The sequence below is a fragment of the Haliotis rufescens genome, unplaced genomic scaffold, assembly GCF_023055435.1.
Source record: "Haliotis rufescens isolate VD_foot unplaced genomic scaffold, xgHalRufe1.0.p SCAF_156, whole genome shotgun sequence".
NCBI lineage: Eukaryota > Metazoa > Mollusca > Gastropoda > Lepetellida > Haliotidae > Haliotis > Haliotis rufescens.
In genome coordinates, this window is record NW_025963842.1 from 143,693 (window position 1) to 169,854 (window position 26,162).

General features: G+C 44.5%; 42 non-coding genes across 42 annotated transcripts; all 42 read left to right on the forward strand.

Annotated features, from left to right (window-relative positions):
• The first annotated feature begins 257 nt into the window (after nucleotides 1–257).
• Nucleotides 258–421, forward strand: LOC125380622. The gene has a single exon (XR_007221269.1). It is a non-coding gene; the product is annotated as a U1 spliceosomal RNA (small nuclear RNA).
• A 433-nt stretch (nucleotides 422–854) lies between these two features.
• On the forward strand, nucleotides 855–1,018 carry LOC125380623. Its single transcript, XR_007221270.1, has one exon. It is a non-coding gene; the product is annotated as a U1 spliceosomal RNA (small nuclear RNA).
• Nucleotides 1,019–1,439: 421 nt separating this feature from the next.
• LOC125380624 lies at nucleotides 1,440–1,603 on the forward strand. Its single transcript, XR_007221271.1, has one exon. It is a non-coding gene; the product is annotated as a U1 spliceosomal RNA (small nuclear RNA).
• Nucleotides 1,604–2,036: 433 nt separating this feature from the next.
• Nucleotides 2,037–2,200, forward strand: LOC125380625. The gene has a single exon (XR_007221272.1). It is a non-coding gene; the product is annotated as a U1 spliceosomal RNA (small nuclear RNA).
• A 433-nt stretch (nucleotides 2,201–2,633) lies between these two features.
• Nucleotides 2,634–2,797, forward strand: LOC125380626. Its single transcript, XR_007221273.1, has one exon. It is a non-coding gene; the product is annotated as a U1 spliceosomal RNA (small nuclear RNA).
• A 436-nt stretch (nucleotides 2,798–3,233) lies between these two features.
• On the forward strand, nucleotides 3,234–3,397 carry LOC125380628. Its single transcript, XR_007221275.1, has one exon. It is a non-coding gene; the product is annotated as a U1 spliceosomal RNA (small nuclear RNA).
• Nucleotides 3,398–3,833: 436 nt separating this feature from the next.
• Nucleotides 3,834–3,997, forward strand: LOC125380630. Its single transcript, XR_007221276.1, has one exon. It is a non-coding gene; the product is annotated as a U1 spliceosomal RNA (small nuclear RNA).
• Nucleotides 3,998–4,433: 436 nt separating this feature from the next.
• On the forward strand, nucleotides 4,434–4,597 carry LOC125380631. The gene has a single exon (XR_007221277.1). It is a non-coding gene; the product is annotated as a U1 spliceosomal RNA (small nuclear RNA).
• A 425-nt stretch (nucleotides 4,598–5,022) lies between these two features.
• LOC125380632 lies at nucleotides 5,023–5,186 on the forward strand. Its single transcript, XR_007221278.1, has one exon. It is a non-coding gene; the product is annotated as a U1 spliceosomal RNA (small nuclear RNA).
• A 437-nt stretch (nucleotides 5,187–5,623) lies between these two features.
• LOC125380633 lies at nucleotides 5,624–5,787 on the forward strand. The gene has a single exon (XR_007221279.1). It is a non-coding gene; the product is annotated as a U1 spliceosomal RNA (small nuclear RNA).
• A 436-nt stretch (nucleotides 5,788–6,223) lies between these two features.
• On the forward strand, nucleotides 6,224–6,387 carry LOC125380634. The gene has a single exon (XR_007221280.1). It is a non-coding gene; the product is annotated as a U1 spliceosomal RNA (small nuclear RNA).
• A 443-nt stretch (nucleotides 6,388–6,830) lies between these two features.
• LOC125380635 lies at nucleotides 6,831–6,994 on the forward strand. The gene has a single exon (XR_007221282.1). It is a non-coding gene; the product is annotated as a U1 spliceosomal RNA (small nuclear RNA).
• Nucleotides 6,995–7,430: 436 nt separating this feature from the next.
• LOC125380636 lies at nucleotides 7,431–7,594 on the forward strand. Its single transcript, XR_007221283.1, has one exon. It is a non-coding gene; the product is annotated as a U1 spliceosomal RNA (small nuclear RNA).
• A 421-nt stretch (nucleotides 7,595–8,015) lies between these two features.
• LOC125380637 lies at nucleotides 8,016–8,179 on the forward strand. The gene has a single exon (XR_007221284.1). It is a non-coding gene; the product is annotated as a U1 spliceosomal RNA (small nuclear RNA).
• A 436-nt stretch (nucleotides 8,180–8,615) lies between these two features.
• On the forward strand, nucleotides 8,616–8,779 carry LOC125380638. The gene has a single exon (XR_007221285.1). It is a non-coding gene; the product is annotated as a U1 spliceosomal RNA (small nuclear RNA).
• Nucleotides 8,780–9,212: 433 nt separating this feature from the next.
• Nucleotides 9,213–9,376, forward strand: LOC125380640. The gene has a single exon (XR_007221287.1). It is a non-coding gene; the product is annotated as a U1 spliceosomal RNA (small nuclear RNA).
• A 436-nt stretch (nucleotides 9,377–9,812) lies between these two features.
• On the forward strand, nucleotides 9,813–9,976 carry LOC125380641. The gene has a single exon (XR_007221288.1). It is a non-coding gene; the product is annotated as a U1 spliceosomal RNA (small nuclear RNA).
• Nucleotides 9,977–10,412: 436 nt separating this feature from the next.
• Nucleotides 10,413–10,576, forward strand: LOC125380642. Its single transcript, XR_007221289.1, has one exon. It is a non-coding gene; the product is annotated as a U1 spliceosomal RNA (small nuclear RNA).
• A 436-nt stretch (nucleotides 10,577–11,012) lies between these two features.
• LOC125380643 lies at nucleotides 11,013–11,176 on the forward strand. Its single transcript, XR_007221290.1, has one exon. It is a non-coding gene; the product is annotated as a U1 spliceosomal RNA (small nuclear RNA).
• A 436-nt stretch (nucleotides 11,177–11,612) lies between these two features.
• On the forward strand, nucleotides 11,613–11,776 carry LOC125380644. The gene has a single exon (XR_007221291.1). It is a non-coding gene; the product is annotated as a U1 spliceosomal RNA (small nuclear RNA).
• Nucleotides 11,777–12,212: 436 nt separating this feature from the next.
• Nucleotides 12,213–12,376, forward strand: LOC125380645. The gene has a single exon (XR_007221292.1). It is a non-coding gene; the product is annotated as a U1 spliceosomal RNA (small nuclear RNA).
• Nucleotides 12,377–12,812: 436 nt separating this feature from the next.
• LOC125380646 lies at nucleotides 12,813–12,976 on the forward strand. Its single transcript, XR_007221293.1, has one exon. It is a non-coding gene; the product is annotated as a U1 spliceosomal RNA (small nuclear RNA).
• A 1,483-nt stretch (nucleotides 12,977–14,459) lies between these two features.
• On the forward strand, nucleotides 14,460–14,623 carry LOC125380647. Its single transcript, XR_007221294.1, has one exon. It is a non-coding gene; the product is annotated as a U1 spliceosomal RNA (small nuclear RNA).
• A 436-nt stretch (nucleotides 14,624–15,059) lies between these two features.
• Nucleotides 15,060–15,223, forward strand: LOC125380648. Its single transcript, XR_007221295.1, has one exon. It is a non-coding gene; the product is annotated as a U1 spliceosomal RNA (small nuclear RNA).
• A 436-nt stretch (nucleotides 15,224–15,659) lies between these two features.
• Nucleotides 15,660–15,823, forward strand: LOC125380649. The gene has a single exon (XR_007221296.1). It is a non-coding gene; the product is annotated as a U1 spliceosomal RNA (small nuclear RNA).
• Nucleotides 15,824–16,268: 445 nt separating this feature from the next.
• Nucleotides 16,269–16,432, forward strand: LOC125380651. The gene has a single exon (XR_007221298.1). It is a non-coding gene; the product is annotated as a U1 spliceosomal RNA (small nuclear RNA).
• Nucleotides 16,433–16,871: 439 nt separating this feature from the next.
• Nucleotides 16,872–17,035, forward strand: LOC125380652. The gene has a single exon (XR_007221299.1). It is a non-coding gene; the product is annotated as a U1 spliceosomal RNA (small nuclear RNA).
• A 439-nt stretch (nucleotides 17,036–17,474) lies between these two features.
• On the forward strand, nucleotides 17,475–17,638 carry LOC125380653. The gene has a single exon (XR_007221300.1). It is a non-coding gene; the product is annotated as a U1 spliceosomal RNA (small nuclear RNA).
• A 430-nt stretch (nucleotides 17,639–18,068) lies between these two features.
• LOC125380654 lies at nucleotides 18,069–18,232 on the forward strand. The gene has a single exon (XR_007221301.1). It is a non-coding gene; the product is annotated as a U1 spliceosomal RNA (small nuclear RNA).
• A 438-nt stretch (nucleotides 18,233–18,670) lies between these two features.
• On the forward strand, nucleotides 18,671–18,834 carry LOC125380655. The gene has a single exon (XR_007221302.1). It is a non-coding gene; the product is annotated as a U1 spliceosomal RNA (small nuclear RNA).
• Nucleotides 18,835–19,270: 436 nt separating this feature from the next.
• On the forward strand, nucleotides 19,271–19,434 carry LOC125380656. Its single transcript, XR_007221303.1, has one exon. It is a non-coding gene; the product is annotated as a U1 spliceosomal RNA (small nuclear RNA).
• A 439-nt stretch (nucleotides 19,435–19,873) lies between these two features.
• On the forward strand, nucleotides 19,874–20,037 carry LOC125380657. Its single transcript, XR_007221304.1, has one exon. It is a non-coding gene; the product is annotated as a U1 spliceosomal RNA (small nuclear RNA).
• Nucleotides 20,038–20,473: 436 nt separating this feature from the next.
• On the forward strand, nucleotides 20,474–20,637 carry LOC125380658. Its single transcript, XR_007221305.1, has one exon. It is a non-coding gene; the product is annotated as a U1 spliceosomal RNA (small nuclear RNA).
• A 436-nt stretch (nucleotides 20,638–21,073) lies between these two features.
• LOC125380659 lies at nucleotides 21,074–21,237 on the forward strand. The gene has a single exon (XR_007221306.1). It is a non-coding gene; the product is annotated as a U1 spliceosomal RNA (small nuclear RNA).
• A 433-nt stretch (nucleotides 21,238–21,670) lies between these two features.
• LOC125380660 lies at nucleotides 21,671–21,834 on the forward strand. Its single transcript, XR_007221307.1, has one exon. It is a non-coding gene; the product is annotated as a U1 spliceosomal RNA (small nuclear RNA).
• Nucleotides 21,835–22,270: 436 nt separating this feature from the next.
• Nucleotides 22,271–22,434, forward strand: LOC125380662. The gene has a single exon (XR_007221309.1). It is a non-coding gene; the product is annotated as a U1 spliceosomal RNA (small nuclear RNA).
• Nucleotides 22,435–22,870: 436 nt separating this feature from the next.
• On the forward strand, nucleotides 22,871–23,034 carry LOC125380663. The gene has a single exon (XR_007221310.1). It is a non-coding gene; the product is annotated as a U1 spliceosomal RNA (small nuclear RNA).
• A 433-nt stretch (nucleotides 23,035–23,467) lies between these two features.
• Nucleotides 23,468–23,631, forward strand: LOC125380664. Its single transcript, XR_007221311.1, has one exon. It is a non-coding gene; the product is annotated as a U1 spliceosomal RNA (small nuclear RNA).
• Nucleotides 23,632–24,070: 439 nt separating this feature from the next.
• Nucleotides 24,071–24,234, forward strand: LOC125380665. Its single transcript, XR_007221312.1, has one exon. It is a non-coding gene; the product is annotated as a U1 spliceosomal RNA (small nuclear RNA).
• Nucleotides 24,235–24,670: 436 nt separating this feature from the next.
• On the forward strand, nucleotides 24,671–24,834 carry LOC125380666. Its single transcript, XR_007221313.1, has one exon. It is a non-coding gene; the product is annotated as a U1 spliceosomal RNA (small nuclear RNA).
• A 436-nt stretch (nucleotides 24,835–25,270) lies between these two features.
• On the forward strand, nucleotides 25,271–25,434 carry LOC125380668. The gene has a single exon (XR_007221315.1). It is a non-coding gene; the product is annotated as a U1 spliceosomal RNA (small nuclear RNA).
• A 436-nt stretch (nucleotides 25,435–25,870) lies between these two features.
• LOC125380669 lies at nucleotides 25,871–26,034 on the forward strand. The gene has a single exon (XR_007221316.1). It is a non-coding gene; the product is annotated as a U1 spliceosomal RNA (small nuclear RNA).
• Nucleotides 26,035–26,162: the final 128 nt, after the last annotated feature.

Here is a 26,162-nt window from a genome sequence, read left to right on the forward strand (position 1 = left end):
CATGGAAGTTACCTCCCCTGGGTACCTGGCGCAAGGTGCATGTCTATGCAGCCTAAAATGCAAATAAAGCCATTTCCGTCTCGTTCTTCCTACCAATAATCTTTGCATAAAGCGAACGGGTGAATGTAGTGCCATGTACAGGGAAGTATAAAAATGTTTGAACTGAAATGGAATATATGTGAAGTTTTGCTTACAAGACACCTGAATGAGGTGATGTGTATGTTTGTAGTGATGGTTAGGAAGCTGCAGTTTCAGGCATACTTACCTGGCACAGGCTTAACAGTGATCCGCAAGGCTGTGGGCCCGGGGCGAGACCTTTCCATTGCACATCGGCTTGGTTGACCCCTGCGATCATCCCAAATGTGGACGACTCGGGTGCGCAATTTATAAGTGTGGGGGACTGCGTTCGCGCTCTCCCCTGGAAAAAACAATCAAAAATAGAAATGCCTTTTTTTCATTCTGTTTGTCTATCATGACATGTTCAGTTGTTGTTGTTGTTGTTGTTGTTGTTGTTGTTGTTGTTGATGATGATGTGTTTATTTTGCTGAGTAGCTCCCAAGGAGAAAGATAGGACCCGGAAGGAAACTTGGGTGTTGACATGGAAGTTACCTCCCCTGGGTACCTGGCGCAAGGTGCATGTCTATGCAGCCTAAAATGCAAATAAAGCCATTTCCGTCTCGTTCTTCCTACCAATAATCTTTGCATAAAGCGAACGGGTGAATGTAGTGCCATGTACAGGGAAGTATAAAAATGTTTGAACTGAAATGGAATATATGTGAAGTTTTGCTTACAAGACACCTGAATGAGGTGATGTGTATGTTTGTAGTGATGGTTAGGAAGCTGCAGTTTCAGGCATACTTACCTGGCACAGGCTTAACAGTGATCCGCAAGGCTGTGGGCCCGGGGCGAGACCTTTCCATTGCACATCGGCTTGGTTGACCCCTGCGATCATCCCAAATGTGGACGACTCGGGTGCGCAATTTATAAGTGTGGGGGACTGCGTTCGCGCTCTCCCCTGGAAAAAACAATCAAAAATAGAAATGCCTTTTTTTCATTCTGTTTGTCTATCATGACATGTTCAGTTGTTGTTGTTGTTGTTGTTGTTGTTGTTGTTGTTGTGTTTATTTTGCTGAGTAGCTCCCAAGGAGAAAGATAGGACCCGGAAGGAAACTTGGGTGTTGACATGGAAGTTACCTCCCCTGGGTACCTGGCGCAAGGTGCATGTCTATGCAGCCTAAAATGCAAATAAAGCCATTTCCGTCTCGTTCTTCCTACCAATAATCTTTGCATAAAGCGAACGGGTGAATGTAGTGCCATGTACAGGGAAGTATAAAAATGTTTGAACTGAAATGGAATATATGTGAAGTTTTGCTTACAAGACACCTGAATGAGGTGATGTGTATGTTTGTAGTGATGGTTAGGAAGCTGCAGTTTCAGGCATACTTACCTGGCACAGGCTTAACAGTGATCCGCAAGGCTGTGGGCCCGGGGCGAGACCTTTCCATTGCACATCGGCTTGGTTGACCCCTGCGATCATCCCAAATGTGGACGACTCGGGTGCGCAATTTATAAGTGTGGGGGACTGCGTTCGCGCTCTCCCCTGGAAAAAACAATCAAAAATAGAAATGCCTTTTTTTCATTCTGTTTGTCTATCATGACATGTTCAGTTGTTGTTGTTGTTGTTGTTGTTGTTGTTGTTGTTGTTGATGATGATGTGTTTATTTTGCTGAGTAGCTCCCAAGGAGAAAGATAGGACCCGGAAGGAAACTTGGGTGTTGACATGGAAGTTACCTCCCCTGGGTACCTGGCGCAAGGTGCATGTCTATGCAGCCTAAAATGCAAATAAAGCCATTTCCGTCTCGTTCTTCCTACCAATAATCTTTGCATAAAGCGAACGGGTGAATGTAGTGCCATGTACAGGGAAGTATAAAAATGTTTGAACTGAAATGGAATATATGTGAAGTTTTGCTTACAAGACACCTGAATGAGGTGATGTGTATGTTTGTAGTGATGGTTAGGAAGCTGCAGTTTCAGGCATACTTACCTGGCACAGGCTTAACAGTGATCCGCAAGGCTGTGGGCCCGGGGCGAGACCTTTCCATTGCACATCGGCTTGGTTGACCCCTGCGATCATCCCAAATGTGGACGACTCGGGTGCGCAATTTATAAGTGTGGGGGACTGCGTTCGCGCTCTCCCCTGGAAAAAACAATCAAAAATAGAAATGCCTTTTTTTCATTCTGTTTGTCTATCATGACATGTTCAGTTGTTGTTGTTGTTGTTGTTGTTGTTGTTGTTGTTGTTGATGATGATGTGTTTATTTTGCTGAGTAGCTCCCAAGGAGAAAGATAGGACCCGGAAGGAAACTTGGGTGTTGACATGGAAGTTACCTCCCCTGGGTACCTGGCGCAAGGTGCATGTCTATGCAGCCTAAAATGCAAATAAAGCCATTTCCGTCTCGTTCTTCCTACCAATAATCTTTGCATAAAGCGAACGGGTGAATGTAGTGCCATGTACAGGGAAGTATAAAAATGTTTGAACTGAAATGGAATATATGTGAAGTTTTGCTTACAAGACACCTGAATGAGGTGATGTGTATGTTTGTAGTGATGGTTAGGAAGCTGCAGTTTCAGGCATACTTACCTGGCACAGGCTTAACAGTGATCCGCAAGGCTGTGGGCCCGGGGCGAGACCTTTCCATTGCACATCGGCTTGGTTGACCCCTGCGATCATCCCAAATGTGGACGACTCGGGTGCGCAATTTATAAGTGTGGGGGACTGCGTTCGCGCTCTCCCCTGGAAAAAACAATCAAAAATAGAAATGCCTTTTTTTCATTCTGTTTGTCTATCATGACATGTTCAGTTGTTGTTGTTGTTGTTGTTGTTGTTGTTGTTGTTGTTGTTGATGATGATGTGTTTATTTTGCTGAGTAGCTCCCAAGGAGAAAGATAGGACCCGGAAGGAAACTTGGGTGTTGACATGGAAGTTACCTCCCCTGGGTACCTGGCGCAAGGTGCATGTCTATGCAGCCTAAAATGCAAATAAAGCCATTTCCGTCTCGTTCTTCCTACCAATAATCTTTGCATAAAGCGAACGGGTGAATGTAGTGCCATGTACAGGGAAGTATAAAAATGTTTGAACTGAAATGGAATATATGTGAAGTTTTGCTTACAAGACACCTGAATGAGGTGATGTGTATGTTTGTAGTGATGGTTAGGAAGCTGCAGTTTCAGGCATACTTACCTGGCACAGGCTTAACAGTGATCCGCAAGGCTGTGGGCCCGGGGCGAGACCTTTCCATTGCACATCGGCTTGGTTGACCCCTGCGATCATCCCAAATGTGGACGACTCGGGTGCGCAATTTATAAGTGTGGGGGACTGCGTTCGCGCTCTCCCCTGGAAAAAACAATCAAAAATAGAAATGCCTTTTTTTCATTCTGTTTGTCTATCATGACATGTTCAGTTGTTGTTGTTGTTGTTGTTGTTGTTGTTGTTGTTGTTGTTGATGATGATGTGTTTATTTTGCTGAGTAGCTCCCAAGGAGAAAGATAGGACCCGGAAGGAAACTTGGGTGTTGACATGGAAGTTACCTCCCCTGGGTACCTGGCGCAAGGTGCATGTCTATGCAGCCTAAAATGCAAATAAAGCCATTTCCGTCTCGTTCTTCCTACCAATAATCTTTGCATAAAGCGAACGGGTGAATGTAGTGCCATGTACAGGGAAGTATAAAAATGTTTGAACTGAAATGGAATATATGTGAAGTTTTGCTTACAAGACACCTGAATGAGGTGATGTGTATGTTTGTAGTGATGGTTAGGAAGCTGCAGTTTCAGGCATACTTACCTGGCACAGGCTTAACAGTGATCCGCAAGGCTGTGGGCCCGGGGCGAGACCTTTCCATTGCACATCGGCTTGGTTGACCCCTGCGATCATCCCAAATGTGGACGACTCGGGTGCGCAATTTATAAGTGTGGGGGACTGCGTTCGCGCTCTCCCCTGGAAAAAACAATCAAAAATAGAAATGCCTTTTTTTCATTCTGTTTGTCTATCATGACATGTTCAGTTGTTGTTGTTGTTGTTGTTGTTGTTGTTGTTGTTGTTGTTGATGATGATGTGTTTATTTTGCTGAGTAGCTCCCAAGGAGAAAGATAGGACCCGGAAGGAAACTTGGGTGTTGACATGGAAGTTACCTCCCCTGGGTACCTGGCGCAAGGTGCATGTCTATGCAGCCTAAAATGCAAATAAAGCCATTTCCGTCTCGTTCTTCCTACCAATAATCTTTGCATAAAGCGAACGGGTGAATGTAGTGCCATGTACAGGGAAGTATAAAAATGTTTGAACTGAAATGGAATATATGTGAAGTTTTGCTTACAAGACACCTGAATGAGGTGATGTGTATGTTTGTAGTGATGGTTAGGAAGCTGCAGTTTCAGGCATACTTACCTGGCACAGGCTTAACAGTGATCCGCAAGGCTGTGGGCCCGGGGCGAGACCTTTCCATTGCACATCGGCTTGGTTGACCCCTGCGATCATCCCAAATGTGGACGACTCGGGTGCGCAATTTATAAGTGTGGGGGACTGCGTTCGCGCTCTCCCCTGGAAAAAACAATCAAAAATAGAAATGCCTTTTTTTCATTCTGTTTGTCTATCATGACATGTTCAGTTGTTGTTGTTGTTGTTGTTGTTGTTGTTGTTGTTGTTGTTGATGATGATGTGTTTATTTTGCTGAGTAGCTCCCAAGGAGAAAGATAGGACCCGGAAGGAAACTTGGGTGTTGACATGGAAGTTACCTCCCCTGGGTACCTGGCGCAAGGTGCATGTCTATGCAGCCTAAAATGCAAATAGTCTCGTTCTTCCTACCAATAATCTTTGCATAAAGCGAACGGGTGAATGTAGTGCCATGTACAGGGAAGTATAAAAATGTTTGAACTGAAATGGAATATATGTGAAGTTTTGCTTACAAGACACCTGAATGAGGTGATGTGTATGTTTGTAGTGATGGTTAGGAAGCTGCAGTTTCAGGCATACTTACCTGGCACAGGCTTAACAGTGATCCGCAAGGCTGTGGGCCCGGGGCGAGACCTTTCCATTGCACATCGGCTTGGTTGACCCCTGCGATCATCCCAAATGTGGACGACTCGGGTGCGCAATTTATAAGTGTGGGGGACTGCGTTCGCGCTCTCCCCTGGAAAAAACAATCAAAAATAGAAATGCCTTTTTTTCATTCTGTTTGTCTATCATGACATGTTCAGTTGTTGTTGTTGTTGTTGTTGTTGTTGTTGTTGTTGTTGTTGTATGATGATGTGTTTATTTTGCTGAGTAGCTCCCAAGGAGAAAGATAGGACCCGGAAGGAAACTTGGGTGTTGACATGGAAGTTACCTCCCCTGGGTACCTGGCGCAAGGTGCATGTCTATGCAGCCTAAAATGCAAATAAAGCCATTTCCGTCTCGTTCTTCCTACCAATAATCTTTGCATAAAGCGAACGGGTGAATGTAGTGCCATGTACAGGGAAGTATAAAAATGTTTGAACTGAAATGGAATATATGTGAAGTTTTGCTTACAAGACACCTGAATGAGGTGATGTGTATGTTTGTAGTGATGGTTAGGAAGCTGCAGTTTCAGGCATACTTACCTGGCACAGGCTTAACAGTGATCCGCAAGGCTGTGGGCCCGGGGCGAGACCTTTCCATTGCACATCGGCTTGGTTGACCCCTGCGATCATCCCAAATGTGGACGACTCGGGTGCGCAATTTATAAGTGTGGGGGACTGCGTTCGCGCTCTCCCCTGGAAAAAACAATCAAAAATAGAAATGCCTTTTTTTCATTCTGTTTGTCTATCATGACATGTTCAGTTGTTGTTGTTGTTGTTGTTGTTGTTGTTGTTGTTGTTGTTGATGATGATGTGTTTATTTTGCTGAGTAGCTCCCAAGGAGAAAGATAGGACCCGGAAGGAAACTTGGGTGTTGACATGGAAGTTACCTCCCCTGGGTACCTGGCGCAAGGTGCATGTCTATGCAGCCTAAAATGCAAATAAAGCCATTTCCGTCTCGTTCTTCCTACCAATAATCTTTGCATAAAGCGAACGGGTGAATGTAGTGCCATGTACAGGGAAGTATAAAAATGTTTGAACTGAAATGGAATATATGTGAAGTTTTGCTTACAAGACACCTGAATGAGGTGATGTGTATGTTTGTAGTGATGGTTAGGAAGCTGCAGTTTCAGGCATACTTACCTGGCACAGGCTTAACAGTGATCCGCAAGGCTGTGGGCCCGGGGCGAGACCTTTCCATTGCACATCGGCTTGGTTGACCCCTGCGATCATCCCAAATGTGGACGACTCGGGTGCGCAATTTATAAGTGTGGGGGACTGCGTTCGCGCTCTCCCCTGGAAAAAACAATCAAAAATAGAAATGCCTTTTTTTCATTCTGTTTGTCTATCATGACATGTTCAGTTGTTGTTGTTGTTGTTGTTGTTGTTGTTGTTGTTGTTGTTGATGATGATGTGTTTATTTTGCTGAGTAGCTCCCAAGGAGAAAGATAGGACCCGGAAGGAAACTTGGGTGTTGACATGGAACATGGAAGTTACCTCCCCTGGGTACCTGGCGCAAGGTGCATGTCTATGCAGCCTAAAATGCAAATAAAGCCATTTCCGTCTCGTTCTTCCTACCAATAATCTTTGCATAAAGCGAACGGGTGAATGTAGTGCCATGTACAGGGAAGTATAAAAATGTTTGAACTGAAATGGAATATATGTGAAGTTTTGCTTACAAGACACCTGAATGAGGTGATGTGTATGTTTGTAGTGATGGTTAGGAAGCTGCAGTTTCAGGCATACTTACCTGGCACAGGCTTAACAGTGATCCGCAAGGCTGTGGGCCCGGGGCGAGACCTTTCCATTGCACATCGGCTTGGTTGACCCCTGCGATCATCCCAAATGTGGACGACTCGGGTGCGCAATTTATAAGTGTGGGGGACTGCGTTCGCGCTCTCCCCTGGAAAAAACAATCAAAAATAGAAATGCCTTTTTTTCATTCTGTTTGTCTATCATGACATGTTCAGTTGTTGTTGTTGTTGTTGTTGTTGTTGTTGTTGTTGTTGTTGATGATGATGTGTTTATTTTGCTGAGTAGCTCCCAAGGAGAAAGATAGGACCCGGAAGGAAACTTGGGTGTTGACATGGAAGTTACCTCCCCTGGGTACCTGGCGCAAGGTGCATGTCTATGCAGCCTAAAATGCAAATAAAGCCATTTCCGTCTCGTTCTTCCTACCAATAATCTTTGCATAAAGCGAACGGGTGAATGTAGTGCCATGTACAGGGAAGTATAAAAATGTTTGAACTGAAATGGAATATATGTGAAGTTTTGCTTACAAGACACCTGAATGAGGTGATGTGTATGTTTGTAGTGATGGTTAGGAAGCTGCAGTTTCAGGCATACTTACCTGGCACAGGCTTAACAGTGATCCGCAAGGCTGTGGGCCCGGGGCGAGACCTTTCCATTGCACATCGGCTTGGTTGACCCCTGCGATCATCCCAAATGTGGACGACTCGGGTGCGCAATTTATAAGTGTGGGGGACTGCGTTCGCGCTCTCCCCTGGAAAAAACAATCAAAAATAGAAATGCCTTTTTTTCATTCTGTTTGTCTATCATGACATGTTCAGTTGTTGTTGTTGTTGTTGTTGTTGTTGTTGTTGTTGTGTTTATTTTGCTGAGTAGCTCCCAAGGAGAAAGATAGGACCCGGAAGGAAACTTGGGTGTTGACATGGAAGTTACCTCCCCTGGGTACCTGGCGCAAGGTGCATGTCTATGCAGCCTAAAATGCAAATAAAGCCATTTCCGTCTCGTTCTTCCTACCAATAATCTTTGCATAAAGCGAACGGGTGAATGTAGTGCCATGTACAGGGAAGTATAAAAATGTTTGAACTGAAATGGAATATATGTGAAGTTTTGCTTACAAGACACCTGAATGAGGTGATGTGTATGTTTGTAGTGATGGTTAGGAAGCTGCAGTTTCAGGCATACTTACCTGGCACAGGCTTAACAGTGATCCGCAAGGCTGTGGGCCCGGGGCGAGACCTTTCCATTGCACATCGGCTTGGTTGACCCCTGCGATCATCCCAAATGTGGACGACTCGGGTGCGCAATTTATAAGTGTGGGGGACTGCGTTCGCGCTCTCCCCTGGAAAAAACAATCAAAAATAGAAATGCCTTTTTTTCATTCTGTTTGTCTATCATGACATGTTCAGTTGTTGTTGTTGTTGTTGTTGTTGTTGTTGTTGTTGTTGTTGATGATGATGTGTTTATTTTGCTGAGTAGCTCCCAAGGAGAAAGATAGGACCCGGAAGGAAACTTGGGTGTTGACATGGAAGTTACCTCCCCTGGGTACCTGGCGCAAGGTGCATGTCTATGCAGCCTAAAATGCAAATAAAGCCATTTCCGTCTCGTTCTTCCTACCAATAATCTTTGCATAAAGCGAACGGGTGAATGTAGTGCCATGTACAGGGAAGTATAAAAATGTTTGAACTGAAATGGAATATATGTGAAGTTTTGCTTACAAGACACCTGAATGAGGTGATGTGTATGTTTGTAGTGATGGTTAGGAAGCTGCAGTTTCAGGCATACTTACCTGGCACAGGCTTAACAGTGATCCGCAAGGCTGTGGGCCCGGGGCGAGACCTTTCCATTGCACATCGGCTTGGTTGACCCCTGCGATCATCCCAAATGTGGACGACTCGGGTGCGCAATTTATAAGTGTGGGGGACTGCGTTCGCGCTCTCCCCTGGAAAAAACAATCAAAAATAGAAATGCCTTTTTTTCATTCTGTTTGTCTATCATGACATGTTCAGTTGTTGTTGTTGTTGTTGTTGTTGTTGTTGTTGTTGTTGATGATGATGTGTTTATTTTGCTGAGTAGCTCCCAAGGAGAAAGATAGGACCCGGAAGGAAACTTGGGTGTTGACATGGAAGTTACCTCCCCTGGGTACCTGGCGCAAGGTGCATGTCTATGCAGCCTAAAATGCAAATAAAGCCATTTCCGTCTCGTTCTTCCTACCAATAATCTTTGCATAAAGCGAACGGGTGAATGTAGTGCCATGTACAGGGAAGTATAAAAATGTTTGAACTGAAATGGAATATATGTGAAGTTTTGCTTACAAGACACCTGAATGAGGTGATGTGTATGTTTGTAGTGATGGTTAGGAAGCTGCAGTTTCAGGCATACTTACCTGGCACAGGCTTAACAGTGATCCGCAAGGCTGTGGGCCCGGGGCGAGACCTTTCCATTGCACATCGGCTTGGTTGACCCCTGCGATCATCCCAAATGTGGACGACTCGGGTGCGCAATTTATAAGTGTGGGGGACTGCGTTCGCGCTCTCCCCTGGAAAAAACAATCAAAAATAGAAATGCCTTTTTTTCATTCTGTTTGTCTATCATGACATGTTCAGTTGTTGTTGTTGTTGTTGTTGTTGTTGTTGTTGTTGTTGTTGATGATGATGTGTTTATTTTGCTGAGTAGCTCCCAAGGAGAAAGATAGGACCCGGAAGGAAACTTGGGTGTTGACATGGAAGTTACCTCCCCTGGGTACCTGGCGCAAGGTGCATGTCTATGCAGCCTAAAATGCAAATAAAGCCATTTCCGTCTCGTTCTTCCTACCAATAATCTTTGCATAAAGCGAACGGGTGAATGTAGTGCCATGTACAGGGAAGTATAAAAATGTTTGAACTGAAATGGAATATATGTGAAGTTTTGCTTACAAGACACCTGAATGAGGTGATGTGTATGTTTGTAGTGATGGTTAGGAAGCTGCAGTTTCAGGCATACTTACCTGGCACAGGCTTAACAGTGATCCGCAAGGCTGTGGGCCCGGGGCGAGACCTTTCCATTGCACATCGGCTTGGTTGACCCCTGCGATCATCCCAAATGTGGACGACTCGGGTGCGCAATTTATAAGTGTGGGGGACTGCGTTCGCGCTCTCCCCTGGAAAAAACAATCAAAAATAGAAATGCCTTTTTTTCATTCTGTTTGTCTATCATGACATGTTCAGTTGTTGTTGTTGTTGTTGTTGTTGTTGTTGTTGTTGTTGTTGATGATGATGTGTTTATTTTGCTGAGTAGCTCCCAAGGAGAAAGATAGGACCCGGAAGGAAACTTGGGTGTTGACATGGAAGTTACCTCCCCTGGGTACCTGGCGCAAGGTGCATGTCTATGCAGCCTAAAATGCAAATAAAGCCATTTCCGTCTCGTTCTTCCTACCAATAATCTTTGCATAAAGCGAACGGGTGAATGTAGTGCCATGTACAGGGAAGTATAAAAATGTTTGAACTGAAATGGAATATATGTGAAGTTTTGCTTACAAGACACCTGAATGAGGTGATGTGTATGTTTGTAGTGATGGTTAGGAAGCTGCAGTTTCAGGCATACTTACCTGGCACAGGCTTAACAGTGATCCGCAAGGCTGTGGGCCCGGGGCGAGACCTTTCCATTGCACATCGGCTTGGTTGACCCCTGCGATCATCCCAAATGTGGACGACTCGGGTGCGCAATTTATAAGTGTGGGGGACTGCGTTCGCGCTCTCCCCTGGAAAAAACAATCAAAAATAGAAATGCCTTTTTTTCATTCTGTTTGTCTATCATGACATGTTCAGTTGTTGTTGTTGTTGTTGTTGTTGTTGTTGTTGTTGTTGTTGATGATGATGTGTTTATTTTGCTGAGTAGCTCCCAAGGAGAAAGATAGGACCCGGAAGGAAACTTGGGTGTTGACATGGAAGTTACCTCCCCTGGGTACCTGGCGCAAGGTGCATGTCTATGCAGCCTAAAATGCAAATAAAGCCATTTCCGTCTCGTTCTTCCTACCAATAATCTTTGCATAAAGCGAACGGGTGAATGTAGTGCCATGTACAGGGAAGTATAAAAATGTTTGAACTGAAATGGAATATATGTGAAGTTTTGCTTACAAGACACCTGAATGAGGTGATGTGTATGTTTGTAGTGATGGTTAGGAAGCTGCAGTTTCAGGCATACTTACCTGGCACAGGCTTAACAGTGATCCGCAAGGCTGTGGGCCCGGGGCGAGACCTTTCCATTGCACATCGGCTTGGTTGACCCCTGCGATCATCCCAAATGTGGACGACTCGGGTGCGCAATTTATAAGTGTGGGGGACTGCGTTCGCGCTCTCCCCTGGAAAAAACAATCAAAAATAGAAATGCCTTTTTTTCATTCTGTTTGTCTATCATGACATGTTCAGTTGTTGTTGTTGTTGTTGTTGTTGTTGTTGTTGTTGTTGTTGATGATGATGTGTTTATTTTGCTGAGTAGCTCCCAAGGAGAAAGATAGGACCCGGAAGGAAACTTGGGTGTTGACATGGAAGTTACCTCCCCTGGGTACCTGGCGCAAGGTGCATGTCTATGCAGCCTAAAATGCAAATAAAGCCATTTCCGTCTCGTTCTTCCTACCAATAATCTTTGCATAAAGCGAACGGGTGAATGTAGTGCCATGTACAGGGAAGTATAAAAATGTTTGAACTGAAATGGAATATATGTGAAGTTTTGCTTACAAGACACCTGAATGAGGTGATGTGTATGTTTGTAGTGATGGTTAGGAAGCTGCAGTTTCAGGCATACTTACCTGGCACAGGCTTAACAGTGATCCGCAAGGCTGTGGGCCCGGGGCGAGACCTTTCCATTGCACATCGGCTTGGTTGACCCCTGCGATCATCCCAAATGTGGACGACTCGGGTGCGCAATTTATAAGTGTGGGGGACTGCGTTCGCGCTCTCCCCTGGAAAAAACAATCAAAAATAGAAATGCCTTTTTTTCATTCTGTTTGTCTATCATGACATGTTCAGTTGTTGTTGTTGTTGTTGTTGTTGTTGTTGTTGTTGTTGTTGATGATGATGTGTTTATTTTGCTGAGTAGCTCCCAAGGAGAAAGATAGGACCCGGAAGGAAACTTGGGTGTTGACATGGAAGTTACCTCCCCTGGGTACCTGGCGCAAGGTGCATGTCTATGCAGCCTAAAATGCAAATAAAGCCATTTCCGTCTCGTTCTTCCTACCAATAATCTTTGCATAAAGCGAACGGGTGAATGTAGTGCCATGTACAGGGAAGTATAAAAATGTTTGAACTGAAATGGAATATATGTGAAGTTTTGCTTACAAGACACCTGAATGAGGTGATGTGTATGTTTGTAGTGATGGTTAGGAAGCTGCAGTTTCAGGCATACTTACCTGGCACAGGCTTAACAGTGATCCGCAAGGCTGTGGGCCCGGGGCGAGACCTTTCCATTGCACATCGGCTTGGTTGACCCCTGCGATCATCCCAAATGTGGACGACTCGGGTGCGCAATTTATAAGTGTGGGGGACTGCGTTCGCGCTCTCCCCTGGAAAAAACAATCAAAAATAGAAATGCCTTTTTTTCATTCTGTTTGTCTATCATGACATGTTCAGTTGTTGTTGTTGTTGTTGTTGTTGTTGTTGTTGTTGTTGTTGATGATGATGTGTTTATTTTGCTGAGTAGCTCCCAAGGAGAAAGATAGGACCCGGAAGGAAACTTGGGTGTTGACATGGAAGTTACCTCCCCTGGGTACCTGGCGCAAGGTGCATGTCTATGCAGCCTAAAATGCAAATAAAGCCATTTCCGTCTCGTTCTTCCTACCAATAATCTTTGCATAAAGCGAACGGGTGAATGTAGTGCCATGTACAGGGAAGTATAAAAATGTTTGAACTGAAATGGAATATATGTGAAGTTTTGCTTACAAGACACCTGAATGAGGTGATGTGTATGTTTGTAGTGATGGTTAGGAAGCTGCAGTTTCAGGCATACTTACCTGGCACAGGCTTAACAGTGATCCGCAAGGCTGTGGGCCCGGGGCGAGACCTTTCCATTGCACATCGGCTTGGTTGACCCCTGCGATCATCCCAAATGTGGACGACTCGGGTGCGCAATTTATAAGTGTGGGGGACTGCGTTCGCGCTCTCCCCTGGAAAAAACAATCAAAAATAGAAATGCCTTTTTTTCATTCTGTTTGTCTATCATGACATGTTCAGTTGTTGTTGTTGTTGTTGTTGTTGTTGTTGTTGTTGTTGTTGATGATGATGTGTTTATTTTGCTGAGTAGCTCCCAAGGAGAAAGATAGGACCCGGAAGGAAACTTGGGTGTTGACATGGAAGTTACCTCCCCTGGGTACCTGGCGCAAGGTGCATGTCTATGCAGCCTAAAATGCAAATAAAGCCATTTCCGTCTCGTTCTTCCTACCAATAATCTTTGCATAAAGCGAACGGGTGAATGTAGTGCCATGTACAGGGAAGTATAAAAATGTTTGAACTGAAATGGAATATATGTGAAGTTTTGCTTACAAGACACCTGAATGAGGTGATGTGTATGTTTGTAGTGATGGTTAGGAAGCTGCAGTTTCAGGCCTCAATCCTTCCGACTCCCAAACAACCAATCTATATTCACCGCAGAGCTCATGGGTATCGCCACGGCGCTCCACAGCCATCACACCAAAAACCAAAAAAAAATCTTAATACTCTCAGACTCACTAAGCGGACTTCAGGCCCTCCAAAACAAAAACACCAAAAACCGCCCCAAATTAATAAACCAAATTCTCAAAAGCGTAAACAAACTAACAGAGGCAGGCAAAAACATACAACTTATCTGGATACCAGCTCACGTAGGAATTTACGGGAATGAAAACGCAGACAGAGCCGCAAAACAATCCCTAAAAATACCAGACATAAGCCTTAAGCTACCAATATCTAAAGCAGAAATCAAAAGTATAAACAAACGTAAAATCACCCAAAAATGGCATAACCTCTATCAAAACACAAAAACCCAAATCCTAAAAACCCTCAAAAAACCCCTCACCAAACCAAAAATCCTCCATCCCTCCAAAAAAATCGATAGAATAATCACCAAACTCCAAACAGGACACACCAAACTAAATAACCACCTTCTAAAACTAAAAAAACACGCAAACGGGAAGTGCCCACACTGCACTCACCCAGAAACAATAGACCACGTACTACTACATTGCACCCACTACCTCACACAACGTACAACATTACAAACCAACCTAAATCCAAATAACGCTCTTACCTTAGAAGCAATCCTTAACCCCCAAAATAAAATAGAAAACTTCAAAGCCCTAGGCATTTACCTAACCAAAACAGAACTAATTAACCGTATTTAAAACTTCACTAAACCACCAACACTAAACATCCAAAAAACATCAACTCACCCCCACACACTCCCTTAGTCCCAACCACTCCCCCAAGGCATGTATTCCAAATCTCAAAATTTCAAACTTTATATAAGCAACCACTAAACCCCCCTCCTTGGTTGCACTCCTCTCGCTACCACTTTTATACCACTAAATGGCCCGGCCGGGCCCGTGTGCGAAATACGCTCCAGTCGGAAAGCGCACGTAAAATCTCCTAATATAAGTAAGTAAGTAAGTTTCAGGCATACTTACCTGGCACAGGCTTAACAGTGATCCGCAAGGCTGTGGGCCCGGGGCGAGACCTTTCCATTGCACATCGGCTTGGTTGACCCCTGCGATCATCCCAAATGTGGACGACTCGGGTGCGCAATTTATAAGTGTGGGGGACTGCGTTCGCGCTCTCCCCTGGAAAAAACAATCAAAAATAGAAATGCCTTTTTTTCATTCTGTTTGTCTATCATGACATGTTCAGTTGTTGTTGTTGTTGTTGTTGTTGTTGTTGTTGTTGTTGTTGATGATGATGTGTTTATTTTGCTGAGTAGCTCCCAAGGAGAAAGATAGGACCCGGAAGGAAACTTGGGTGTTGACATGGAAGTTACCTCCCCTGGGTACCTGGCGCAAGGTGCATGTCTATGCAGCCTAAAATGCAAATAAAGCCATTTCCGTCTCGTTCTTCCTACCAATAATCTTTGCATAAAGCGAACGGGTGAATGTAGTGCCATGTACAGGGAAGTATAAAAATGTTTGAACTGAAATGGAATATATGTGAAGTTTTGCTTACAAGACACCTGAATGAGGTGATGTGTATGTTTGTAGTGATGGTTAGGAAGCTGCAGTTTCAGGCATACTTACCTGGCACAGGCTTAACAGTGATCCGCAAGGCTGTGGGCCCGGGGCGAGACCTTTCCATTGCACATCGGCTTGGTTGACCCCTGCGATCATCCCAAATGTGGACGACTCGGGTGCGCAATTTATAAGTGTGGGGGACTGCGTTCGCGCTCTCCCCTGGAAAAAACAATCAAAAATAGAAATGCCTTTTTTTCATTCTGTTTGTCTATCATGACATGTTCAGTTGTTGTTGTTGTTGTTGTTGTTGTTGTTGTTGTTGTTGTTGATGATGATGTGTTTATTTTGCTGAGTAGCTCCCAAGGAGAAAGATAGGACCCGGAAGGAAACTTGGGTGTTGACATGGAAGTTACCTCCCCTGGGTACCTGGCGCAAGGTGCATGTCTATGCAGCCTAAAATGCAAATAAAGCCATTTCCGTCTCGTTCTTCCTACCAATAATCTTTGCATAAAGCGAACGGGTGAATGTAGTGCCATGTACAGGGAAGTATAAAAATGTTTGAACTGAAATGGAATATATGTGAAGTTTTGCTTACAAGACACCTGAATGAGGTGATGTGTATGTTTGTAGTGATGGTTAGGAAGCTGCAGTTTCAGGCATACTTACCTGGCACAGGCTTAACAGTGATCCGCAAGGCTGTGGGCCCGGGGCGAGACCTTTCCATTGCACATCGGCTTGGTTGACCCCTGCGATCATCCCAAATGTGGACGACTCGGGTGCGCAATTTATAAGTGTGGGGGACTGCGTTCGCGCTCTCCCCTGGAAAAAACAATCAAAAATAGAAATGCCTTTTTTTCATTCTGTTTGTCTATCATGACATGTTCAGTTGTTGTTGTTGTTGTTGTTGTTGTTGTTGTTGTTGTTGTTGTTGTTGTTGATGATGATGTGTTTATTTTGCTGAGTAGCTCCCAAGGAGAAAGATAGGACCCGGAAGGAAACTTGGGTGTTGACATGGAAGTTACCTCCCCTGGGTACCTGGCGCAAGGTGCATGTCTATGCAGCCTAAAATGCAAATAAAGCCATTTCCGTCTCGTTCTTCCTACCAATAATCTTTGCATAAAGCGAACGGGTGAATGTAGTGCCATGTACAGGGAAGTATAAAAATGTTTGAACTGAAATGGAATATATGTGAAGTTTTGCTTACAAGACACCTGAATGAGGTGATGTGTATGTTTGTAGTGATGGTTAGGAAGCTGCAGTTTCAGGCATACTTACCTGGCACAGGCTTAACAGTGATCCGCAAGGCTGTGGGCCCGGGGCGAGACCTTTCCATTGCACATCGGCTTGGTTGACCCCTGCGATCATCCCAAATGTGGACGACTCGGGTGCGCAATTTATAAGTGTGGGGGACTGCGTTCGCGCTCTCCCCTGGAAAAAACAATCAAAAATAGAAATGCCTTTTTTTCATTCTGTTTGTCTATCATGACATGTTCAGTTGTTGTTGTTGTTGTTGTTGTTGTTGTTGTTGTTGTTGTTGTTGATGATGATGTGTTTATTTTGCTGAGTAGCTCCCAAGGAGAAAGATAGGACCCGGAAGGAAACTTGGGTGTTGACATGGAAGTTACCTCCCCTGGGTACCTGGCGCAAGGTGCATGTCTATGCAGCCTAAAATGCAAATAAAGCCATTTCCGTCTCGTTCTTCCTACCAATAATCTTTGCATAAAGCGAACGGGTGAATGTAGTGCCATGTACAGGGAAGTATAAAAATGTTTGAACTGAAATGGAATATATGTGAAGTTTTGCTTACAAGACACCTGAATGAGGTGATGTGTATGTTTGTAGTGATGGTTAGGAAGCTGCAGTTTCAGGCATACTTACCTGGCACAGGCTTAACAGTGATCCGCAAGGCTGTGGGCCCGGGGCGAGACCTTTCCATTGCACATCGGCTTGGTTGACCCCTGCGATCATCCCAAATGTGGACGACTCGGGTGCGCAATTTATAAGTGTGGGGGACTGCGTTCGCGCTCTCCCCTGGAAAAAACAATCAAAAATAGAAATGCCTTTTTTTCATTCTGTTTGTCTATCATGACATGTTCAGTTGTTGTTGTTGTTGTTGTTGTTGTTGTTGTTGTTGTTGTTGTTGATGATGATGTGTTTATTTTGCTGAGTAGCTCCCAAGGAGAAAGATAGGACCCGGAAGGAAACTTGGGTGTTGACATGGAAGTTACCTCCCCTGGGTACCTGGCGCAAGGTGCATGTCTATGCAGCCTAAAATGCAAATAAAGCCATTTCCGTCTCGTTCTTCCTACCAATAATCTTTGCATAAAGCGAACGGGTGAATGTAGTGCCATGTACAGGGAAGTATAAAAATGTTTGAACTGAAATGGAATATATGTGAAGTTTTGCTTACAAGACACCTGAATGAGGTGATGTGTATGTTTGTAGTGATGGTTAGGAAGCTGCAGTTTCAGGCATACTTACCTGGCACAGGCTTAACAGTGATCCGCAAGGCTGTGGGCCCGGGGCGAGACCTTTCCATTGCACATCGGCTTGGTTGACCCCTGCGATCATCCCAAATGTGGACGACTCGGGTGCGCAATTTATAAGTGTGGGGGACTGCGTTCGCGCTCTCCCCTGGAAAAAACAATCAAAAATAGAAATGCCTTTTTTTCATTCTGTTTGTCTATCATGACATGTTCAGTTGTTGTTGTTGTTGTTGTTGTTGTTGTTGTTGTTGATGATGATGTGTTTATTTTGCTGAGTAGCTCCCAAGGAGAAAGATAGGACCCGGAAGGAAACTTGGGTGTTGACATGGAAGTTACCTCCCCTGGGTACCTGGCGCAAGGTGCATGTCTATGCAGCCTAAAATGCAAATAAAGCCATTTCCGTCTCGTTCTTCCTACCAATAATCTTTGCATAAAGCGAACGGGTGAATGTAGTGCCATGTACAGGGAAGTATAAAAATGTTTGAACTGAAATGGAATATATGTGAAGTTTTGCTTACAAGACACCTGAATGAGGTGATGTGTATGTTTGTAGTGATGGTTAGGAAGCTGCAGTTTCAGGCATACTTACCTGGCACAGGCTTAACAGTGATCCGCAAGGCTGTGGGCCCGGGGCGAGACCTTTCCATTGCACATCGGCTTGGTTGACCCCTGCGATCATCCCAAATGTGGACGACTCGGGTGCGCAATTTATAAGTGTGGGGGACTGCGTTCGCGCTCTCCCCTGGAAAAAACAATCAAAAATAGAAATGCCTTTTTTTCATTCTGTTTGTCTATCATGACATGTTCAGTTGTTGTTGTTGTTGTTGTTGTTGTTGTTGTTGTTGTTGTTGTGATGATGATGTGTTTATTTTGCTGAGTAGCTCCCAAGGAGAAAGATAGGACCCGGAAGGAAACTTGGGTGTTGACATGGAAGTTACCTCCCCTGGGTACCTGGCGCAAGGTGCATGTCTATGCAGCCTAAAATGCAAATAAAGCCATTTCCGTCTCGTTCTTCCTACCAATAATCTTTGCATAAAGCGAACGGGTGAATGTAGTGCCATGTACAGGGAAGTATAAAAATGTTTGAACTGAAATGGAATATATGTGAAGTTTTGCTTACAAGACACCTGAATGAGGTGATGTGTATGTTTGTAGTGATGGTTAGGAAGCTGCAGTTTCAGGCATACTTACCTGGCACAGGCTTAACAGTGATCCGCAAGGCTGTGGGCCCGGGGCGAGACCTTTCCATTGCACATCGGCTTGGTTGACCCCTGCGATCATCCCAAATGTGGACGACTCGGGTGCGCAATTTATAAGTGTGGGGGACTGCGTTCGCGCTCTCCCCTGGAAAAAACAATCAAAAATAGAAATGCCTTTTTTTCATTCTGTTTGTCTATCATGACATGTTCAGTTGTTGTTGTTGTTGTTGTTGTTGTTGTTGTTGTTGTTGTTGATGATGATGTGTTTATTTTGCTGAGTAGCTCCCAAGGAGAAAGATAGGACCCGGAAGGAAACTTGGGTGTTGACATGGAAGTTACCTCCCCTGGGTACCTGGCGCAAGGTGCATGTCTATGCAGCCTAAAATGCAAATAAAGCCATTTCCGTCTCGTTCTTCCTACCAATAATCTTTGCATAAAGCGAACGGGTGAATGTAGTGCCATGTACAGGGAAGTATAAAAATGTTTGAACTGAAATGGAATATATGTGAAGTTTTGCTTACAAGACACCTGAATGAGGTGATGTGTATGTTTGTAGTGATGGTTAGGAAGCTGCAGTTTCAGGCATACTTACCTGGCACAGGCTTAACAGTGATCCGCAAGGCTGTGGGCCCGGGGCGAGACCTTTCCATTGCACATCGGCTTGGTTGACCCCTGCGATCATCCCAAATGTGGACGACTCGGGTGCGCAATTTATAAGTGTGGGGGACTGCGTTCGCGCTCTCCCCTGGAAAAAACAATCAAAAATAGAAATGCCTTTTTTTCATTCTGTTTGTCTATCATGACATGTTCAGTTGTTGTTGTTGTTGTTGTTGTTGTTGTTGTTGTTGTTGTTGTTGATGATGATGTGTTTATTTTGCTGAGTAGCTCCCAAGGAGAAAGATAGGACCCGGAAGGAAACTTGGGTGTTGACATGGAAGTTACCTCCCCTGGGTACCTGGCGCAAGGTGCATGTCTATGCAGCCTAAAATGCAAATAAAGCCATTTCCGTCTCGTTCTTCCTACCAATAATCTTTGCATAAAGCGAACGGGTGAATGTAGTGCCATGTACAGGGAAGTATAAAAATGTTTGAACTGAAATGGAATATATGTGAAGTTTTGCTTACAAGACACCTGAATGAGGTGATGTGTATGTTTGTAGTGATGGTTAGGAAGCTGCAGTTTCAGGCATACTTACCTGGCACAGGCTTAACAGTGATCCGCAAGGCTGTGGGCCCGGGGCGAGACCTTTCCATTGCACATCGGCTTGGTTGACCCCTGCGATCATCCCAAATGTGGACGACTCGGGTGCGCAATTTATAAGTGTGGGGGACTGCGTTCGCGCTCTCCCCTGGAAAAAACAATCAAAAATAGAAATGCCTTTTTTTCATTCTGTTTGTCTATCATGACATGTTCAGTTGTTGTTGTTGTTGTTGTTGTTGTTGTTGTTGTTGTTGTTGATGATGATGTGTTTATTTTGCTGAGTAGCTCCCAAGGAGAAAGATAGGACCCGGAAGGAAACTTGGGTGTTGACATGGAAGTTACCTCCCCTGGGTACCTGGCGCAAGGTGCATGTCTATGCAGCCTAAAATGCAAATAAAGCCATTTCCGTCTCGTTCTTCCTACCAATAATCTTTGCATAAAGCGAACGGGTGAATGTAGTGCCATGTACAGGGAAGTATAAAAATGTTTGAACTGAAATGGAATATATGTGAAGTTTTGCTTACAAGACACCTGAATGAGGTGATGTGTATGTTTGTAGTGATGGTTAGGAAGCTGCAGTTTCAGGCATACTTACCTGGCACAGGCTTAACAGTGATCCGCAAGGCTGTGGGCCCGGGGCGAGACCTTTCCATTGCACATCGGCTTGGTTGACCCCTGCGATCATCCCAAATGTGGACGACTCGGGTGCGCAATTTATAAGTGTGGGGGACTGCGTTCGCGCTCTCCCCTGGAAAAAACAATCAAAAATAGAAATGCCTTTTTTTCATTCTGTTTGTCTATCATGACATGTTCAGTTGTTGTTGTTGTTGTTGTTGTTGTTGTTGTTGTTGTTGTTGATGATGATGTGTTTATTTTGCTGAGTAGCTCCCAAGGAGAAAGATAGGACCCGGAAGGAAACTTGGGTGTTGACATGGAAGTTACCTCCCCTGGGTACCTGGCGCAAGGTGCATGTCTATGCAGCCTAAAATGCAAATAAAGCCATTTCCGTCTCGTTCTTCCTACCAATAATCTTTGCATAAAGCGAACGGGTGAATGTAGTGCCATGTACAGGGAAGTATAAAAATGTTTGAACTGAAATGGAATATATGTGAAGTTTTGCTTACAAGACACCTGAATGAGGTGATGTGTATGTTTGTAGTGATGGTTAGGAAGCTGCAGTTTCAGGCATACTTACCTGGCACAGGCTTAACAGTGATCCGCAAGGCTGTGGGCCCGGGGCGAGACCTTTCCATTGCACATCGGCTTGGTTGACCCCTGCGATCATCCCAAATGTGGACGACTCGGGTGCGCAATTTATAAGTGTGGGGGACTGCGTTCGCGCTCTCCCCTGGAAAAAACAATCAAAAATAGAAATGCCTTTTTTTCATTCTGTTTGTCTATCATGACATGTTCAGTTGTTGTTGTTGTTGTTGTTGTTGTTGTTGTTGTTGTTGATGATGATGTGTTTATTTTGCTGAGTAGCTCCCAAGGAGAAAGATAGGACCCGGAAGGAAACTTGGGTGTTGACATGGAAGTTACCTCCCCTGGGTACCTGGCGCAAGGTGCATGTCTATGCAGCCTAAAATGCAAATAAAGCCATTTCCGTCTCGTTCTTCCTACCAATAATCTTTGCATAAAGCGAACGGGTGAATGTAGTGCCATGTACAGGGAAGTATAAAAATGTTTGAACTGAAATGGAATATATGTGAAGTTTTGCTTACAAGACACCTGAATGAGGTGATGTGTATGTTTGTAGTGATGGTTAGGAAGCTGCAGTTTCAGGCATACTTACCTGGCACAGGCTTAACAGTGATCCGCAAGGCTGTGGGCCCGGGGCGAGACCTTTCCATTGCACATCGGCTTGGTTGACCCCTGCGATCATCCCAAATGTGGACGACTCGGGTGCGCAATTTATAAGTGTGGGGGACTGCGTTCGCGCTCTCCCCTGGAAAAAACAATCAAAAATAGAAATGCCTTTTTTTCATTCTGTTTGTCTATCATGACATGTTCAGTTGTTGTTGTTGTTGTTGTTGTTGTTGTTGTTGTTGTTGTTGATGATGATGTGTTTATTTTGCTGAGTAGCTCCCAAGGAGAAAGATAGGACCCGGAAGGAAACTTGGGTGTTGACATGGAAGTTACCTCCCCTGGGTACCTGGCGCAAGGTGCATGTCTATGCAGCCTAAAATGCAAATAAAGCCATTTCCGTCTCGTTCTTCCTACCAATAATCTTTGCATAAAGCGAACGGGTGAATGTAGTGCCATGTACAGGGAAGTATAAAAATGTTTGAACTGAAATGGAATATATGTGAAGTTTTGCTTACAAGACACCTGAATGAGGTGATGTGTATGTTTGTAGTGATGGTTAGGAAGCTGCAGTTTCAGGCATACTTACCTGGCACAGGCTTAACAGTGATCCGCAAGGCTGTGGGCCCGGGGCGAGACCTTTCCATTGCACATCGGCTTGGTTGACCCCTGCGATCATCCCAAATGTGGACGACTCGGGTGCGCAATTTATAAGTGTGGGGGACTGCGTTCGCGCTCTCCCCTGGAAAAAACAATCAAAAATAGAAATGCCTTTTTTTCATTCTGTTTGTCTATCATGACATGTTCAGTTGTTGTTGTTGTTGTTGTTGTTGTTGTTGTTGTTGTTGTTGATGATGATGTGTTTATTTTGCTGAGTAGCTCCCAAGGAGAAAGATAGGACCCGGAAGGAAACTTGGGTGTTGACATGGAAGTTACCTCCCCTGGGTACCTGGCGCAAGGTGCATGTCTATGCAGCCTAAAATGCAAATAAAGCCATTTCCGTCTCGTTCTTCCTACCAATAATCTTTGCATAAAGCGAACGGGTGAATGTAGTGCCATGTACAGGGAAGTATAAAAATGTTTGAACTGAAATGGAATATATGTGAAGTTTTGCTTACAAGACACCTGAATGAGGTGATGTGTATGTTTGTAGTGATGGTTAGGAAGCTGCAGTTTCAGGCATACTTACCTGGCACAGGCTTAACAGTGATCCGCAAGGCTGTGGGCCCGGGGCGAGACCTTTCCATTGCACATCGGCTTGGTTGACCCCTGCGATCATCCCAAATGTGGACGACTCGGGTGCGCAATTTATAAGTGTGGGGGACTGCGTTCGCGCTCTCCCCTGGAAAAAACAATCAAAAATAGAAATGCCTTTTTTTCATTCTGTTTGTCTATCATGACATGTTCAGTTGTTGTTGTTGTTGTTGTTGTTGTTGTTGTTGTTGTTGATGATGATGTGTTTATTTTGCTGAGTAGCTCCCAAGGAGAAAGATAGGACCCGGAAGGAAACTTGGGTGTTGACATGGAAGTTACCTCCCCTGGGTACCTGGCGCAAGGTGCATGTCTATGCAGCCTAAAATGCAAATAAAGCCATTTCCGTCTCGTTCTTCCTACCAATAATCTTTGCATAAAGCGAACGGGTGAATGTAGTGCCATGTACAGGGAAGTATAAAAATGTTTGAACTGAAATGGAATATATGTGAAGTTTTGCTTACAAGACACCTGAATGAGGTGATGTGTATGTTTGTAGTGATGGTTAGGAAGCTGCAGTTTCAGGCATACTTACCTGGCACAGGCTTAACAGTGATCCGCAAGGCTGTGGGCCCGGGGCGAGACCTTTCCATTGCACATCGGCTTGGTTGACCCCTGCGATCATCCCAAATGTGGACGACTCGGGTGCGCAATTTATAAGTGTGGGGGACTGCGTTCGCGCTCTCCCCTGGAAAAAACAATCAAAAATAGAAATGCCTTTTTTTCATTCTGTTTGTCTATCATGACATGTTCAGTTGTTGTTGTTGTTGTTGTTGTTGTTGTTGTTGTTGTTGTTGTTGATGATGATGTGTTTATTTTGCTGAGTAGCTCCCAAGGAGAAAGATAGGACCCGGAAGGAAACTTGGGTGTTGACATGGAAGTTACCTCCCCTGGGTACCTGGCGCAAGGTGCATGTCTATGCAGCCTAAAATGCAAATAAAGCCATTTCCGTCTCGTTCTTCCTACCAATAATCTTTGCATAAAGCGAACGGGTGAATGTAGTGCCATGTACAGGGAAGTATAAAAATGTTTGAACTGAAATGGAATATATGTGAAGTTTTGCTTACAAGACACCTGAATGAGGTGATGTGTATGTTTGTAGTGATGGTTAGGAAGCTGCAGTTTCAGGCATACTTACCTGGCACAGGCTTAACAGTGATCCGCAAGGCTGTGGGCCCGGGGCGAGACCTTTCCATTGCACATCGGCTTGGTTGACCCCTGCGATCATCCCAAATGTGGACGACTCGGGTGCGCAATTTATAAGTGTGGGGGACTGCGTTCGCGCTCTCCCCTGGAAAAAACAATCAAAAATAGAAATGCCTTTTTTTCATTCTGTTTGTCTATCATGACATGTTCAGTTGTTGTTGTTGTTGTTGTTGTTGTTGTTGTTGTTGTTGTTGATGATGATGTGTTTATTTTGCTGAGTAGCTCCCAAGGAGAAAGATAGGACCCGGAAGGAAACTTGGGTGTTGACATGGAAGTTACCTCCCCTGGGTACCTGGCGCAAGGTGCATGTCTATGCAGCCTAAAATGCAAATAAAGCCATTTCCGTCTCGTTCTTCCTACCAATAATCTTTGCATAAAGCGAACGGGTGAATGTAGTGCCATGTACAGGGAAGTATAAAAATGTTTGAACTGAAATGGAATATATGTGAAGTTTTGCTTACAAGACACCTGAATGAGGTGATGTGTATGTTTGTAGTGATGGTTAGGAAGCTGCAGTTTCAGGCATACTTACCTGGCACAGGCTTAACAGTGATCCGCAAGGCTGTGGGCCCGGGGCGAGACCTTTCCATTGCACATCGGCTTGGTTGACCCCTGCGATCATCCCAAATGTGGACGACTCGGGTGCGCAATTTATAAGTGTGGGGGACTGCGTTCGCGCTCTCCCCTGGAAAAAACAATCAAAAATAGAAATGCCTTTTTTTCATTCTGTTTGTCTATCATGACATGTTCAGTTGTTGTTGTTGTTGTTGTTGTTGTTGTTGTTGTTGTTGTTGATGATGATGTGTTTATTTTGCTGAGTAGCTCCCAAGGAGAAAGATAGGACCCGGAAGGAAACTTGGGTGTTGACATGGAAGTTACCTCCCCTGGGTACCTGGCGCAAGGTGCATGTCTATGCAGCCTAAAATGCAAATAAAGCCATTTCCGTCTCGTTCTTCCTACCAATAATCTTTGCATAAAGCGAACGGGTGAATGTAGTGCCATGTACAGGGAAGTATAAAAATGTTTGAACTGAAATGGAATATATGTGAAGTTTTGCTTACAAGACACCTGAATGAGGTGATGTGTATGTTTGTAGTGATGGTTAGGAAGCTGCAGTTTCAGGCATACTTACCTGGCACAGGCTTAACAGTGATCCGCAAGGCTGTGGGCCCGGGGCGAGACCTTTCCATTGCACATCGGCTTGGTTGACCCCTGCGATCATCCCAAATGTGGACGACTCGGGTGCGCAATTTATAAGTGTGGGGGACTGCGTTCGCGCTCTCCCCTGGAAAAAACAATCAAAAATAGAAATGCCTTTTTTTCATTCTGTTTGTCTATCATGACATGTTCAGTTGTTGTTGTTGTTGTTGTTGTTGTTGTTGTTGTTGTTGTTGATGATGATGTGTTTATTTTGCTGAGTAGCTCCCAAGGAGAAAGATAGGACCCGGAAGGAAACTTGGGTGTTGACATGGAAGTTACCTCCCCTGGGTACCTGGCGCAAGGTGCATGTCTATGCAGCCTAAAATGCAAATAAAGCCATTTCCGTCTCGTTCTTCCTACCAATAATCTTTGCATAAAGCGAACGGGTGAATGTAGTGCCATGTACAGGGAAGTATAAAAATGTTTGAACTGAAATGGAATATATGTGAAGTTTTGCTTACAAGACACCTGAATGAGGTGATGTGTATGTTTGTAGTGATGGTTAGGAAGCTGCAGTTTCAGGCATACTTACCTGGCACAGGCTTAACAGTGATCCGCAAGGCTGTGGGCCCGGGGCGAGACCTTTCCATTGCACATCGGCTTGGTTGACCCCTGCGATCATCCCAAATGTGGACGACTCGGGTGCGCAATTTATAAGTGTGGGGGACTGCGTTCGCGCTCTCCCCTGGAAAAAACAATCAAAAATAGAAATGCCTTTTTTTCATTCTGTTTGTCTATCATGACATGTTCAGTTGTTGTTGTTGTTGTTGTTGTTGTTGTTGTTGTTGTTGTTGATGATGATGTGTTTATTTTGCT